Source organism: Leucopleurus acutus (assembly GCF_964270905.1).
Source record: "Leucopleurus acutus genome assembly, chromosome: 14".
Taxonomy (NCBI): domain Eukaryota; kingdom Metazoa; phylum Chordata; class Mammalia; order Artiodactyla; family Delphinidae; genus Leucopleurus; species Leucopleurus acutus.
In genome coordinates this window covers 47169557-47187281 of record NC_139156.1, presented here as the reverse complement: position 1 = coordinate 47187281, position 17725 = coordinate 47169557, and the positions used below count along the sequence as shown (strand labels likewise).

Below are 17725 nucleotides of genomic sequence, written 5' to 3'. Positions count from 1 at the left end.
CCTGGAGAGAAAGACAAGCCCATCTTTCCAGAGCACCAGCTTCCTGACATATGCACAAACTTGGGCCCTGAGACCAAGGAAAAAGGGAGCATGTGTCTCTTGGGTGAAAAATCCGAGAATTTCTGCCACAACGTTGCACCCCCAGCACCCAGAAAAAGATGTCTCTCAGAACATATGCTCACTAAATATATACTGATTGGTTGGTGGAATATTTGTACCCTTACAGATTAAAGTGACAGAGGACCCAAACAGCACCCACGATGACCCTGTAGAGATGTGCTCTCTTTGGCTTTGTCTCACCAGTCTCTCATAACAGCCCTGTGAGGTCAATGCTCTTTTGTTATTTTTCCAAGATGATTAAAGCTCAGAGGGGTTAAATGAACCAGGTAGGGTCACCCAGCTGGGAAGTGGATAAGGTGATCAAACCCATGGAGAATTCCAAAAGTGGCAGAAATTGCATTCAAGGGCATGGGAATGATTGATGATGAGAAGTCTTACAGAGGACCAGGACCGAGAGTCACTTGCTTTAATGAGAGTCAACTGTGTGTCAAGGCTTTTTATCACGTACACATAGTATATGATTCCGTATGCACACACCCTGGGAAATGGGAAGTATTATCCCCATTTTACATATTAGGAAACTGAGGCTCAGATAGTTCAAATAATTTGCCCAAGGACACATAGCTATAATAGATGAGTTAGGATTTGAACCCAGAATAGTCAGACTTCAAAAACCTGTGTTCCTTCCACTGGAAGAACCAACACAAGGGAAAGCCTTGGAGAGCTGGAGAGGTCGTTCTTTCTTTGAGGTGGAAAAGAGGGAGAAAGGATGAGTGAAAGGGCATAGGAATGTTGAGGCCAATGGGGAGAATTTGAAAAATCTCATGTCAGATGGCTTCAATCCTAACAGGAAAGCAGCACTCAAAGTCACCTGCATGATGAGGTTCAGACTTTAAAATGGAAAGGATTTGAAGTGAATACTGGGAAGACCGAGATGGTGACCAATTTGGGAGGAATAGGGAAGATGGTGAGCAGCAGGTGGGCCCAAGGGGCTGGGGGCTGTGCAGAGGGTCAGAGAATCAGGAAGGCCAGAGGGAGGTCCAGTGAGGGAGAGGGTGACTGTGACAAGGCAGGGACAAATGCCAAAGCCTGGCCCAGTCCCTGATACTGCATGTCCTGTAGGTGGGGGAGGGCAGGGAATTTTTAAAGACCAGACACCCAGGTTTCAAATCTGGAGCAGGTGGTACCTGGGTAGTTTTTGAAGACGAATGAGCAGAAAGGAAGCTTTGTATACAAAGGAAGGAAGATCCTGCTAAATGGCATGAAAGGGGCCATTCCAGAACCAGGCAGTGCTGAGCAGGGCAGGGCTAGGTTGAACTGGATTTGTATGTACAGAAAGGACAGGGAGGGCAGGGGCTTGGAGGGAGGGGGACAGAGCCAACTGAGACTGACAGACCAGCCAGAAACGTGAGGATAGAAACTAGGACCTGCCAATTTACTTACCAGCCTCAGGGCTGCAGTTTCAGCTTCTGCTAAGATTACCTGTCAGGTGCACAGGCATCTGGAATGACTGACCTTGGTTAGTGTTGTTACTGCTTAGACAAAATGTGGGTGGTGTTTTTCTATGAACCATAATTGAAAGGAAGGCACGTCCTTGACTAAGATTTCCATGGCATTGTCCTATGGTCCGGCCCCAGAAGTCATAAGGAGGAGGCTAAGGAAGCGTCCTCACGACCCACGCAGGACCACCCACCTCAGGGTCAGATGCTGTGGATGCAGACACCTTTCCCCTGCCCATGACAGTTTGGGTGGCTCCTTTTCAGGAGCGATGAGCTGAATGGAATGCTTTGGCCCAGGAAGAAAAGAAGACAAATGGCAGAGCTCAGAGACAAAGCAGCAGTGCATTGGGGTCAGAATCCACTGAAATCAGCTCTGCACAGAGGAGGAGCAGACAAGGGCCCTCAGCAGATGGAGATGAACACAAGTGAAGTCCACCGAAGGTGAAGCTTGAAGACAGAGCTCCCGTGTCCTTTCTTCTCATGGCAATGTATTCCAGTTGTTGACAAAGTGCTAGATAGAGACAAACGACCCCTTGAGAGCCCAGGTGAAAAAGGTAACACTGAATTCAGGACAGGGGCCCATTCTTTGGTGGTTTCTCTGAACTCAGTAGGTGAGGAGGAGTAGATCTTCTGGATTTGTTCATTAAGAAAGGGGCCGGGCACACTAACTTCCCACCACTTCCTGCTCAAGTATTTCCCTTGACGGATGAGGCAGCTTTAATACATAAATGGCCTACCCAAATGTGGGGAGGAGGCCATGATGAAAGAAAGAGTGGGGTACATCGTCTGGGATGTTTCTCTTTGCCCTTATCAAGTTGCTAAAAAGAAAGTTTTTCCAAGAGCAGTGACAAGGCAGTCCCATGTCCAACAAGGCAGACCCAGCATGCAGCATCCCATCGGTGACCGTGACACCTGCTGGTCACCACTGGAACTACGCCCAACCGCCTTAATCGTGAGACGCCACAGTTCTTTGTTAGCTGACCTTGAGGGCTGCTTGGCGAGCAACGCCGCCTAATTAGGGCAACTATACTTTAGAAATTAAAGAACCTTCCTCCATGTGTCCAGGGCCTGATAATTAATTTGACAGGGCCAGGGCCATGGTGGCCAGAAAGCTGGCAAAGAGGTAGCAGAGGTAGGAGGTGACGGAGAGGAGAGGAATCCCATTGGTGAGAAGGAGGTGGTATTTTAAAGACATTTAAGATGTCTTGTTTGAAAAGAGTATTGGAAAGAGGGTAAAAGAAGAATGGAAGGATTCTTTCCAAGGCCAAGGTAAAATATGGGGCTCTAGTCCTATTTAAGAATTTGATAATGATTGCATTAAATCTTTAGATAAATCTAGGGAGAACTGGCATCTTTGCAATACTGAGACTTCCAATTCACAAACATAGTGTGTCTCTCCACACATTTTGGTCTTCTTTAATGCCTTTCAAACAAGTTTTATCATTTTTTTCATAGAGGTCTTGCATAATTTGTTAGATTTATACCTGGGTACTCCATATTTTTTATACTATTTTAAAATGCCTTTTAACTCATTTAGTACTTCTTTATTTTATTATGTTTGTTGTTGGTATATATAGAAATATAATTAATTTTTATATGTTCATTACTTTGCTAAACTTGTTTATTAATTATAATAATTAATCTGTAGAGTCTCTTGGATTATCTACATATATTTTATAGTTCCTGAACAACGACAGTTTGGATTATTCATTACCAATTCTTCTACCTTTCATTTCTTATCTTGCTTTATCGTATTGGTTAGGACATACAATATTGATTAGTAATGGAGATGGGCTTCCTCATTTGATTTCTGAATTCAGAGGGAAAGTTTTCAGCATTTTGCCATTAAGGATGATGTTTGTTGTTTTGAGTAAACACATAATAATGATCAAGGAAATTATTTTCTATTCAGAGTTTGCTCAAAATTTTTACCATGAATGGGTTTTGAAAAATCAAACACTTTTTCAGAATCCATTAAGATGATCATATGATTTTTTCCCTTTCCTCTGCTACTGTAGTCAATTTTTTAATTGATTTTCTAAGGTTAAATCAGTATTCCTGAAATAAGCTCAACTTGGTCATCATGAATTATCCTTTTTATATATTACTGGATTCAATTTGCTAATATTTTGCCTAGAAACTGTGCATTTACATTTGTGTGAGTTTAGCTTATAATTTTCTTTTTACTGACCTTTTAAATTATAAAGGTTATGCTAGCCTCATAAAATGAGTTAGTAGTATAATAAGAGAATTATTTATTCTTTGAATTTTAGATAGAACTTGTTGATAAATCTTTCTGGGTCAAACAGAGTGAGGTAGGTAGCCCACTACACAAGTCTCCACTTCTTGGAGCTATGAAAGCTAGAAAATAACTTGACTTTGTATTATCTTTTTTAGCCTGTTTTGGTCACACAGTGCAACCATTAACAGGAAATTCTTCCTTAAGTCTGCCATGAGTTCCACTGTTTCACTTGTTCTGGTTTTGGAAGATCCCCCCTTCATTTTTCCCTCCATTATTCCACTCAGTGTTCTATAAGGTCCCATTTTTGTGATCCTAAGTAGCCCACGTTCTCTAGAAGATAGGCAGCGAATGCTCATTACCGTGAAGTTATCACCACCAATGGAAAATTCCTAGAGCACAAGGATACTTGCACACAGGAACACTCATTTTGGTGGTCTTCAACATTTATGTTTAATTGGGAAGTAGTTGCCCTCCATGCCCCATCAAGGTGGAGAAGCAGCATGGCTTCCTGGAGGCCATTCCCAGCATGATCTGGCCTATCTCTATACTTGTATGTATATCGTGTGTGGGGCAGACACTGACAGAAGCCTGTTGTAGAGCAATCCTGGATGGTGCCACTTTCTCACCCTTCTAGCACAGGTGTGGAAGAACCAATAAGTTTGTCAAGGGAAATTTCACTGTGATTTCCAAGACCCTCCATCCTTGGCAAGGTTTGGGGAAGAGATGGAGTACAGAGGTCAGCAGCTCATAAGTAGGCCAAAGTCATATTCTGGGATCCCTGGAGACTGGAGGAATTTGATCAAATACTGAGGTCTTACTCAGGCCTCATTATCTCCAACCTTTTCTTGATGTAAACTTCCTGGTACATCAAGTGAGTTCTTATAGAGGTACCCTGTTTAGAAATATTGGAAAATTTCCTTGTAAAGATTCATCTCTTAAAACCAGAGTGTCTTGGGGCAGGACCCAGGTATGACCAGATCTGTTTGTTACTGACATCAGGACCCCCTTAAGAGTCTTCAGTCGATTTAGGGGAGCAGAGGTAAGAAGGAAGAGGTAGGAAGAAGATTTGAAGGGCACAGAGCATGGAGGGAAGATGAGATTCCTGGCACTTTACATGTGGTGGGATAGAATCAGATCGGAGAGACTGACTAGGAGCTGGAGAGTGAACGGGTTTCCTGAGGAATCCAACCAAAGACACCAAGTCCCTGGGACAACGGAAATGTCCCATTTCAAGCCCATGTTCAGCACTCTCCAGGTGCTTTCTTTGCTGCTTTCTGCACTGCACCACCACCCTACTTCAGTACCTCTGTGGGACAGGTGGACTAGTCCACACCTTTTGTACCTGGCTCTGGGCCAGTGAGGATCATGTTCAAATATGGAGACGTTTAAACAGAGCAAGAAAGCAAGCACATTATCAGGCTCCACCCTAAACCTCCGGTATCTGACCCAGGTCTCTGCCCTGTACTTCCACCCTAAACACACACACCCACACCCATAACCAGGAACTGCCTCCTCTTCTCCATGGGAACTCTCTGGAGTTCCCATCGTTGTTCCTGCCTACCCCAGGGGAAACGTAGCCAAGCAAACCAGAAAGCGCCCTTCTTTCTGGCTAGCTTTGTATTCAGAGAGTTTTGAAAGAATCAGGAATATGAGGGCAATTAAGTAGCAGGTAGTTGTTTGTTGTAATTTTTCTTAACTTCCCAAACTCTAATTTGGCTATGTTTCTTCTACAATATGTAATATGTATGTGTATATGGTGAACTCCAGGCCCCTCTATCCTTGGCCAAATTATAATATATGTGTGTGTGTGTGTATGTGTGTATATATATATATCATATATATATATATGATATATATAATATGATGTGATGTCATACAGATAGATACCATATATCACCATGTAATATATATGTAATATATATAATAAATATACCATATACACATACACAGTGCTGAATATCTTTGTTTGTCCCTGTAGATTCACTTTCTGCCCTCTCACCTGCTCTGGGCTTGGGGCAGGGTGGGAGTGAACCATCTGTATAGACTGTATCAGTGGGCTCCCTGGCCTTCTGCTTGTGGCTCTGTTAGGCCAATGGGAGGCAATGGGCAATGGCAGTAGACAGAAGATGAGAGGTCAGGGTATTTATTCCCTCCCTGCCTATGTGTCGAGGGCTGTCTGTATCCATCTACCACAGACCACAGCTCCTGTCAAGTGGCTCTTTCCTACAGCAGCCCTGTCTTGGCACTGAAAACCACTCCTTCCCCTTGCCCCTCCAGACCCAGGCATGGTTAAGGCTCCCAGGTTGTTGCTAGCCCTAGGATACTGCATCACCACCTGGTGGTTTCCTTTAACCCTTCCCACACCTCCGGAAATTGCCCTTTATTAAACTCTCCTTAATTACCCTGTTTGAGTGAGGCTATTTATTTCCTGTGGGGATATTGACTGGTACAAACAGATAATGCAAATACTTTGCACAAATCTTAATAAAATTAAAAGTTAACCTCCTTATAAAGACGCAGATGTAGAGAATGGACTTGAGGACACGGGGAGGGGGAAGGGTAAGCTGGGATGAAGTGAGAGAGGGGTATGGACATATATACACTACCAAATGTAAAATAGATAGCTAGTGGGAAGCAGCCGCATAGCACAGGGAGATCAGCTCAGTGCTTTGTGACCACCTAGAGGGGTGGGATAGGGAGGGTGGGAGGGAGGGAGACGCAAGAGGGAAGAGATATGGGGATATATTTATATGTATAGCTGATTCACTTTGTTATAAAGCAGAAACTAACACACCATTGTAAAACAATTATACTCCAATAAAGAGTTAAAAAAAACCAAAACAACTTAACCTCCTTGATGAGTAAGGCAGCCCCCACCCCCAGCTTCATCCTTGAGGTAATTCCTTGCTTGAAGTTGAGCATGTGGGATTCATCTCCCCTGTCTCCACCTTCACTTGAACCTTGCTGAGGGGAAACAAACCAATCAACAACAATGACCCCCTCCCTCCAGGGATTCCATAGAGACACTTCTCCCCTCCTTACCTCAACTGCCCTTGGCCTCCCTGAAGACTGCCTTTTCAGCCCTCACAGCAAGTGCAGGCTCTCATTCCCCATGGCCCAAGCCCTGCTGTTTTAAGGGGTCTACTATTCCTTTGCCAGGCTTCCTTCTGCCATTTCCTTATTTCCTGACATTCACAACGTATTTGGGAGTGTTTCTATCCCATATCAACATTCTGGGTAAATTCAATGACCAAGGCAGGGCCAACTATTATAATTGCAGACCCAGGACAAAATGAGAACAGGAGGCCCCTTGTGCAAAAAGCAGGAAAACAAAAATATCATTAAAGGTACTAAAATACAAATCTTTTTCTTTTAAAGTATTTTACGACTCATAAAATGTAACAAGGGTAATAATGATTCATGAGTAACAGCATAAACCTACAAATTACAAAAAAGATTGTATTTTTGCTGTCATAATTTTATATTATTTCATATTACTTATATTTGGTATCATAATTTTTATAGTGAATATAATACTTTGTTATTATGGTATCTTGATTGATCATAATATTTTTCTGGCTCACTTTTCTGCAAATTTATTTGTCAGGGCATCAAAATTTATAGTTTTAACAACGTTTTAAAAATCAACTTTCAATTGATATAATTGAAAATGACATCAGTTACTCTTGGCAAGTGAAAATCACAAATAATTTTTGATACTTTTAAAATTTGAGGGGAGTTCCCTGGTGGCCTAGTGGCTAGGATTCCCGGGCAGCCCGGGATTCAGTCCCTGGTCGGGGAACTGAGATCCTGCAAGCCACGCAGTGCGGCAAAAAAATAAATAAATAAAAACAAAAAACCAAAATTTGAGAAGGATCTTTCTACAGATGTAATGGCTGCTTGTGCTATTAAGAGTATTTTATAGGCTGTGATAACATCAGGATAAATTTCTCATAAATGATGTAAAAATATAAATTTTAGTATATCTGGAAATGATGATTACTAAGGAAAAGATTTTCTAAAAAAAATTTAACTCAGTTTTATGTAAATCTTATAATTTTAAATGTAAATTTATGCAATGCCATTTTAATATTTCCTCTGACATCTTTTGTAACTTGTGCAAGTTGAACAAGAAACCAAAGTAGCTTCATGATTTATGTATATTTCAAAACAGCTATTTGTGCATTATTGCTGTATTGCTGTATCATCAATTACAGGGAAAAATTAATCTTAAAAGTGTCTTCCTCATTAATAATTGGTTCATCTGCAGCTTCATATGAAAATGGTATTCTTTTCCGTTGAATAAAACAATCCTTAATCTTAATTTCTATTTCTAAGCCTGTAGATATTTGCTTTGCCATGTTGCAGCAGTTTTCAAAACCAGGTAATCTAAACTCTTTGAAGAACTCTAATAATTCCCTGATATGCTTTACTGCAATGTCTATGTTGCATTTTTATTTTCTAAAAAAGTACAATTTTGTAGCTAACAAAGTTATCTGCCTGAGTATCGGCAGTGTCTGTCCTTGACTTCAGGCCAAAGAATTCATATTTCTGCAGATGCCCCAGGGATGGGCTCTGGAGACTGATGGGAAGGCGCCTCTCCCTGGGGTCCCAGCCCTGCCCTCATGCAGATTCCCTCCTCGCTCCTGGGCCATGGCCATTGCTGCCACCACTGCTGCTGCTTCTACTACTTTCGCTGCCATTGAATTTAGTCATTCAAATCTGGAGACTTTTGAAAGTATGGGAAGCACTATTAGTAATTACACTGGGGCCACAGGTGTAAACTGGGCCCATCCTAGACAACCTGGGACAAAAGGCTAACAGTTCCTTGACTACTCACTTTGAGTGATCTTTAATTCTGCTTTAGACTAACCATTCACAGTGGTGAATGTGCCTAGGGGCTGCTTTATGTTGGAAACAAGCTACATCGTCTCCTCAAATTCGTCTCTGGCCATCTCCCTCTGGCATGCCCTTACGTGCATTGACAGCCATTCTCAGTCCTAAAGTACCGAAAACCCTTGCTCCTTGTGTGGATTTTGCCCCAATCTATCTGTCCTCAACCGGCCTCACTGTCCTTCTTGCCCAGTCTGGACCCCACAGTCCTTATCCTGATCCTCCCAGGAATACTTTCAATTTCCTTGCCCTCCACCTTTACATTCAACATGCCCAAGAAAACCCCAGCTCCTGGATACCCCCTCCAAGTGTTGTCTCTATTTCTCTGAGTTGACAAGGATTCTAGAGAAATGTCCACACTTATGCCGTTTTGAATCCTGGCTTTTGATGGCAACTTAGTACCACTCAAGAATCCTTGAACTCACCATTTACTTGGTACTCTAGCACTTCTTCACTCAGATCCATAAGCTTGTATAATAGAACCGTTTGGGGTGAGGAGAAATCTAGTACCTTGTCTAGTCTCTTCAGGGGGATTTTTGTTTCTGTGTAGTTGTTTTTCTTTTGTAGTTAAAATCTCTGCCCCATAGGCCAGCTCTTGATACTTGTTTTCTCCTTGGCTCGCTTCTTTGAGCCCTGTCCAGTCTCCCTCTCAGGGCTGCTGACCTCTGAAACAATGGGGGAATTCTACCTCCTAGATCCTGATGCCACACCCTGCTGTGAGGGTAGAGTGAGCCACGTATTTGAATCTGTCGGTCTGTATGGTCCTATCTTCTCTAAGTATGTGGGTATGTGCCCACAAAGGGGGATCCAAACAGGATGGTCCTCCTCTCTTCGTGGGCACAGCCTTGCTTGGTAGAGGCTGCTTGATTGCTTGGTGATAGAGAAAACCTCATGCCATGGCCCTGCCTTTGAGAAGATATCTGTGACATCCCTATTGCTCCTGCTGATTCCAAGGGAAGGGAAATTCTGCTTTCTGCTCTGCATAGGCTGACATTTACCAACCACACTTTACAAGGAAATAGAACACTGCAAGGGGGATGGGGAAAGTGGGCTGGGTCTGAGACCTTACCCAGTCTTCATGACTTAGCACCTCCAGAAATAAATTTCTTCCCTATTTATGCTGCATTGTTTATCCCTCAAGCTTCAGTTGGAGCATAAACTGCCTTGGATTCAGGAAAGAATACTCACTTTCTTCCCTGTGCAGTTGTCTTTCATTTAAAAGGGCCTTTCCTTGAAGGGTTATGGCATTTCCCCCTGCCTCTCCCCAAGATAGATAGAAACCTTACTCTCCTCTCCCCAAGACAGAAACCTTACTCTCCTCTGCCCTCTTCTTAGCCCCACAACGAGCCTCGAGCTGGCCAGGCTGGTACAGCTATGTCAACGCTCAGCTGAGAATTAATCCTGCTAGTTTGGGCGTGAGGGGCAATGAAACTTAGCCACAGAAGCAGGGATGTTTTTGTGTGGGAATCTGCTTCAGGAACAGGCTAAAGGAGCTGTTGAAATTCCTTTACCAGGTGGTTTCGTAACTTCTGCTTTCTAGAAGAAAGAACATCTTCTCAGGACCACTGGAGGACTTCAGATCACCTCTGGAGTCACGGACAGGAGACAAATCCTGTCCTGCCAGAGGCCTCTGCAAGGCAGTAGCAGGAAAACACCTCTTCTAGCAATGCTTTTGCTTTCTGAGGGGCTCAAAATCCTGCCACCTGAAGACAATGACTCTTAACTCTAAAGTGATGCCAGAATCTCCTTCTTGCTACCCAATAACACCACAAAGAGACTTTCTAAATTTATCAGAATGGTAGGGACTTTTGGCAGAGGTTGGGAGTTCATAGGGGTCTCCCTGCTAAAGGGTCATTTTCTGAATGCCAGCCAATCTAACATGAGTTTTACATCTGAAAGGTAAGGGAGGGAGCCATGGAGGTGGAGATGGAGATGAAGGCAGAAATGGAGGGAGAGACAGAGATGGAGATGGAGGTGGGGATGAAGATGGAGACTGATATGGAGATGGAGGTGCAATGGAGATTATCCTCCCTAAAACTACCAAGGGAGAGGGGCCAGTAATGAGGGGCTCTCTTCTCTCTGCCATGGGACCTAGACAAATTTTCTGCAGTACCGGAGGTACAAATGGCAAAATTCCACTGGGCTGGAAGAGACTGCAGGTGAAAGGATTGTAAATGAGGCACAGAATCCTTGCTGCAAGATCTGATGAAAAGGCTTCTTCCTAAATATATATTTATTTAAGACAACAGCAAGGATTTTATTGTTACAGAACTTCAACGACATATTCTTTCCCTCCCACTCAATTCCCTTTGTCTTTTTCTCCGGGGGATAAATATTGAATATCTTCAATGTCTGGATGTGGATGGAGAGAGGGCAATTTAGCATAGGTGTATCTACACTTGGGAGGTAGGGGCAGAACTTGAGAAAAAAAGCTAATAATGAAAGAATTCCTCAGCTCTTCCTCTTTTTCAGAGTCAGCCCTCAATAGGTTCACAAGGTACCACAATCAGTTAACAAGGAACAATGCCATGAGAAGGAAGAAGGAGGCCCAGAGCCACGTCTGGGTTACAAAAACGATTTTGAATTTGCAGAACGTCAGAGGTGATTACATTCAATCACAAGTAGTGAAATGCCTTCTGAAATCACACACATGCACATATACATACATAAACATGCAGGATGTCCCTTCTAGATGTAGATAATAGGAAGCTGACAGTGGAAGGCTGATGCTAAATCAGAAGCTCTTCCCGTGGAAAGAAAGAGAGGTGGTTAATAGCATTACAGAACTAGGCATGAAAATTGGGAGCTGTTCTGCAATACCCCTCACTTCACAACTGCTCTGATTGTCTTTTGTTACCTCCAGGTGTTTAATATTATCTGGTGGGGAGTAGGAGGTACTTGTCAATACTTCCACCTTCATGTCCAATCACACAACCTCCACCCCTCCATGCCCCTACCCCGCTCTCCCAGGAAATTTACACTCATGCTTTTTCCTTCTCTTCTTTTTTTTTTTTTATATAAATTTATTTATTTATTTTTGGCTGCATTGGGTCTTCTTTGCTGCACGCGGGCTCTCTCTAGTTGCGGCAAGCTGGGGCTACTCTTCGTTGCGGTGCGTGGGCTTCTCATTGCTGTGGCTTCTCTTGTTGCAGAGCACGGGCTTCAGTAGTTGTGGCACATGGGCTCAGTAGTTGTGGCTCACAGGCTCTAGAGCGCAGGCTCAGTAGTTGTGGCACAAGGGCTTTGTTGCTCTGTGGCATGTGGGATCTTCCTGGACCAGGGATCAAACCTGTGTCCCCTGCATTGGCAGGTGGATTCCTAACCACTGCGCCACCAGGAAAGCCCCTTTTCCTTCTATTCTACCCTTCCCTCTCAACAGTCTTCCTATCAGATATAAAATATGCTTGTCTTCCTCCACTGCCTGACTCATCAATATCCACCATCTCAGTTTTCAATGTCCCATTCATTCCTTAGCCCACTCTAAACTACTTCTGAATCTAAGTGCTCCAGGATTTTAAGCCTCCTCTTTTTTTGATATTATTGATCACTCCTTCTTGAATCACTCTCACCTGGTTTTCCATCTACCTCCTGGCAGCTCCTTCTCAGGCTCATCTTTTGTTGTATCCATTTAATGCTGAAGTTCCTTAAACCTGGCTCTTGGCCCTCTTTTCTTCTTGCTCAGCACCATCCTTCCCTCAGGCCTAGGCGAACTCATCCACACCCAAGGGTGCAAGTAATCACAATCTGTCAATGATTCTTCTCTTATCCACCTGAGCCCAGCTCTATATACCCGACTGTCAACTTGGCCTCTCTTTTGTGCAGATCAGAAGCCTTTAAGCTATCTGCTCTCGCAATCCTTCCACTCAATCCCGTCCTCTTCCAAGATTCCCATCTCAGTGAACCAGCACCCACATCCACTTTTGGCCACATGCAAGAAACATGACTTTTCCTTGATGACTCCCTTTCCTTCACTGCCCACTTAATCCATCACCAAGTCCTATGCACTGGATCTCCTAAAGGGCGCTCAGAACCTTCCTCTTACTGTTTCCATGACCATCACCCTAGACCAAGCCTACACCATCTGCCATCTAGACTACTCCTATGTCAACCTGGCCTCCTTCTAACAAGGAATCTTTTCAAGATGCCATTCTGACCATGCTACCCGCTTTGCTGAAGCATGTCAGGTGCTTCCCATTGCACTTAGGATAAAGACAAGATTTTCAACATGAGTAGTATGGCTGCACTAGGTTTGGTCCTTTTCCAATATTCCAAACTTCATCTCATAGCTCCTTCCTCCTTGCTTTTCAAGCAGCACTGGTCTTTTCCTCAATTTCTCCAACTAACCATGCTCCCTGTCATCATATAACCCTTGCACACTAAGTTACCTCTGTCCGAAATATTTTTTGCCTAGTTGAATTTATTCTCAGTTCAAGAGGCAGTTCCTCAAGGAAGACTTTCTAGGCATTATTAATTCTATCAGTTGGTTCCATAATACTGTGTATCCATATCAATTTCTATTATAATGCAGGGATCATTTTGCATTGGTTTACTGTTATTATTTCTATATTACAGTGATTAAGTCTGTAAGCTCCATCCTATTGCCAGTGTTAGCTCAGTATCTGGCACAGAGTGGGCATGTAATAAATATTTATTTGAGAAATAAAGGAAGCAAATAAAGAAGTCTGAGAGAGAGGGAGGAATTAGGGAGAGAATGAAGAAATGAACACTCACATTTATGTTTCATTTCAGAATCACTAGAAACAGGTCAGCCCAACATGACATGGAAGTAGTCTACCTGAATTAATTCATTTATTCAACAAATATGTATTATTCATGATTAAAGTAATATACTTTTTTCTGATTATGAACATAATTTGGAAACCATGGAAAAATACTCAAAATATAAAAGAGAACAATTCACAGTCCAGTGATGAACTACTGTTAAAATAATTTGCCATGGTTCTTTCCAGGTTTTTTCAATGTATATATAGTATTTATATAAGTAGGATCATTCTGTATATAGACTTGCTTCTTTCTCTTAGCGATGTATGATGAACATTTTCCTGTGTGGTTCAGAATCCCTTGAACACATGGCATTTAAATTGCTAAAATGTATTCTATTGCAAGCATGTATGTGATTTAGACATCTTTCCACTCGTCAGATATTTAAGGGCTTGCCAATTTGTCACTTCTGTAACTAACATATACATGCTTTGTAGGGCCCAGAGACAAATAGGGTAGTGCATGGACTTTTGTAGGAAGTGGATTTGGAGAAAACAGGAGGCAGCTTTTTCCAAGTGGCTAATATTTGCTTAAGGATTGCTGGGCCCGAAGCAGGTGTTCTCAGAATGTAACGTATTGTTAGTCATGGTAGAGAGGTTTTCGTCTCTCAGGTGTGAGCCCGGGCCGAAGTGCCTGATGCCGGGGCGGGTCTGCCTCCATCGCACCTGACCGTCAAACCCTGGGGCGAGGAGCCCGTGAGGCTTTGGCTGGGACTAGGGTACTGCCCCCGTACAGATGCCGGGGGCTCAGGTCACACGCCGCCACGTGCCAGGAGCAAGTCTCCACCCCCTCCATCTTCCCGCCACGCCCCTCACAATCTGCTCTCAGACGCTCTCGAAGGCTCTCCCCGCAGCTCCACCTCCAGGTGACCTCCGCAAGTCCTCCCGGCCCCCTGCAGTAGCCCCGCCCCTGGGCTTCGGGCTCCGCCCCCGAAATCCGGGCCCCGGGGCTGCTCCGCCCCGTGGGGGCTCTCGTGAAGCGCGGAGGCGGGGCTCTGCGCGATGACGTAAGCGGGCGTGCGCGGTGACGGCCCGCGTCCCTGTTACTCAGCGGAGGGGCCGAGGCCGGACGACGCGGCCCGGAGCGTGGAGCCGCGAGCAGCGCTGGCTAACGGCCACGGCGACCTCCAAGACGGCGCCGGTTCCCGCCGCCGGGCTTTCCTGTCGCCATTCGTTGCGCTGCCGGGTGAGTGCGGTCAGTGCCGCAGGGCCGGGGCGGCCGGCGGCCCCGCCGTGTTTGTTATTGTGCTCCCGCCACCGCCTCTCCTCAGCCTTGACCCCCTCCCGGGAGTGGGGGCGGGAGCGCGCGGCGGGCGGGGGGCGCGCGGCCGGCGGGGGCGGCGCGGGAACAATAGCAGCTGGGGTGGCGGGGGCCGGCCAGTGGGCGTGGGGCTGCTGGACCCAGGCGCGTCCCGGCCGACCCCCGCCCCAGCTCCGCCCGTGGGTCCTCGCGCGCCCTCCTCGCGCGGAGCGCGGGTCCCGCGTCCACGTCGGGAGGGGAAAATGGAGCGGGAGGTGGGTGGCAAGTTCTGAAACACTTCGACGAAGGTCCGGACGGAGGCGCCTAGGCGGCCCGCTCCGCCCCGGCTACCTCCTCCGGCGGCGGGCAGCCGCAGAGAGCGCTCCGGTGGCCCGGTCCCGACGCCTGCCCGGCGCCCACGGGGACAGTGTTTTGTTTCTCGGTGGTTTCTTTGTGCTGATATTCTGGGCGAACGCAGGCGGCGGCGGCGAAGGAGGCTGGGGTGGCCTTCAGCTCCGGGCTGCGAGGAAGAGCCCGGGCCCGTAGCTTGGGCAGGAGGTGTCCGTCAAGCTCGGCGCGAGCTTCAGTGGTCAGCGCGCATTTCTCTTGAGGGTCATTCGGTGGTGACCTTTTGACTTTTTCACCCCACCCTCCCTTCTCTTTGTCTTGGACTTGAGTTCCCAGTCCTTCGATGGGAGCCAAATCTGTTTTAAAGTACTGTGATGAACACTTTTCATTTTAATTTCTGAAAGTTTCCCGTCATATATTTACTGTGAATTTAACACGTTGACTGCATGGTAACAGACAATGTCCAGTGGTTACTATTTTTGCCTCTGCAATTCAGTGATCTTTACAGTAGAATTCTGGTCTGTCAGTCCATTGTGTTTTGAGATAAGCATCTAGCAAGTACTTCCTCGGTAATTAGAACATCTGTTTATTTCATTCATTCATTCAGCAACTGTTCAGTGTTGTACCCAGATGAGAGTTTGAGGGTAAAGAGAAATATCCTTTAATGGAAGAAGATACTTTGAAATATAATAGATGTACCTTTAAATGAGACGATTGTATAAGTGATATGTGTTAAAGAAGGTATAGTTAATACTTTGGGTCATTTTACTATTTTTTACTAGTATATCTGGAACTTCTAGCGTAATGTTATACATGTTAGGAAGTAGAGTTAGATTTGGTCTAAATGTACAACAGCTTTTATGTATTTCCTTACAGTCACTTGTAACGTTTACTTCAGAATCCCCTGCTGTGGGTTAAGCCTAGGAGGTCATATGCTGTCAGTTAACATGTTTAGTGCTGTATCTGACATAAACAAGCAATCAAAATGTGCCTTCCTTGAGGACAGACCTGTCTTGCATCTGTGTCTCTAGCACCTAGCCTGGAATATAGTAAGTGTTCAATAAAAATCAGATTGATGAAAAGCTCTTTATAATCGATAATATCTAAACTGAAGCCTTAACAAAAAATGTTTAATGTTCTCTGTAAAGTTTTGGAAGCCTCCTGCAAACTGTCACTTCCAGATGGCTAAATGATCAGTTCATATATATTATCTGTCCCGACAGTAGGGGCTTTTGAATCACTTCAGTATTAATGTTTTTTTTCCTATCACTTCTAAACGATTGGCTATCCTAAAATTAAACCTTGTCTAAAATATTTTTTTAGTATGTGTGTGTGTCTGTGTGTGATATGTATGCACACACAGACACACACAGAGTGATATTTCAACAGGGTCTAAAATGATTGCATTTATCCTTTTGTGAATATTACTTGAAAAGTTTCTGAGTACTCCTTTTTATTTTATTTATTTATTTATTTTTTAAGATGTTGGGGGTAGGAGTTTATTAATTTATTTATTTTTGCTGTGTTGGGTCTTCGTTTCTGTGCGAGGGCTTTCTCTAGTTGTGGCAAGCGGGGGCCACTCACTATCGCGTCCTTTCTTGTTTTTTTTTTTGTGTGTGTGTTGATCGTACTTTATTTTTTTTAACATCTTTATTGAGGTATAATTGCTTTACAATGGTGTGTTAGTTTCTGCTTTATAACAAAGTGAATCAGTTATACATATGTTCCTATATCTCTTCCCTCTTGCGTCTCCCTCCCTCCCACCCTCCCTATCCCACCCCTCTAGGTGGTCACAAAGCACCAAGCTGATCTCCCTGTGCTATGCGGCTGCTTCCCACTAGCTATCTACCTTACGTTTGGTAGTGTTTATATGTCCATGCCTCTCTCTTGCTTTGTCACAGCTCACCCTTCCCCCTCCCCATATCCTCAAGTCTGTTGAGCTATTTGTAATGAGGTGGATAGACCTAGAGTCTGTCATACAGAGTGAAGTAAATCAGAAAGAGAAAGACAAATACCGTATGCTAACACATGTATATGGAATTTAAGAAAAAAAAAATGTCATGAAGAACCTAGGGGTAAGACAGGAATAAAGACACAGACCTACTAGAGAGCGGCCTCTCTTGTTGCGGAGCACAGGCTCCAGACGCGCAGGCTCAGTAGTTGTGGCTCACGGGCTTAGTTGCTCCGCGGCATGTGGGATCCTCCCAGACCAGGGCACGAACCCGTGTCCCCTGCATTAGCAGGCAGATTCTCAACCACTGCGCCACCAGGGAAGCCCTGAATACTCCTTTTTAAGTGGATAAGTTAGAACAAAGGAAACACATTGCCTAAAAGTTTTTTTTTTTCAGTTTTATTAGAAATGTTTAATTTTAAATTTTTCCTTGTACTAATACTATTGGTGAGGCATATGGGTCTAATACTCAAAATAATATTAATTTATCTATATTACATCTCTTTCCCACTTAATACGTTTTAGCATTTGCTTTGGATATGAAAGAATTTGAGATGAGCTTATTATTCTCTGATTTAGAGTACAAATAAAGAAATAAAATGGTACTTTGTTAAGATAAGGGATGAAAGTCTTGAGATACTAAACTTTACTGCTTTACCTATGTCAGATTCCAGTAAGGGTTACTGATACAAATCCTCACTGTCAGGCTAT

The 17725-nt window shown here is 44.2% G+C and overlaps 1 protein-coding gene across 4 annotated transcripts in view; it reads left to right on the top strand.

Annotated features, from left to right (window-relative positions):
- The first annotated feature begins 14538 nt into the window (after window positions 1-14538).
- Window positions 14539-17725, top strand: part of MAPK8 (mitogen-activated protein kinase 8) — a 118003-nt gene continuing 114816 nt past the window's right edge. For all 4 annotated transcript variants that reach the window (XR_014326731.1, XR_014326732.1, XM_082854213.1 and 1 more), the window contains exon 1: window positions 14539-14661. The gene's annotated coding sequence lies outside the window, so the exon portion shown is untranslated. The remainder of the gene's footprint in view (window positions 14662-17725) is intronic.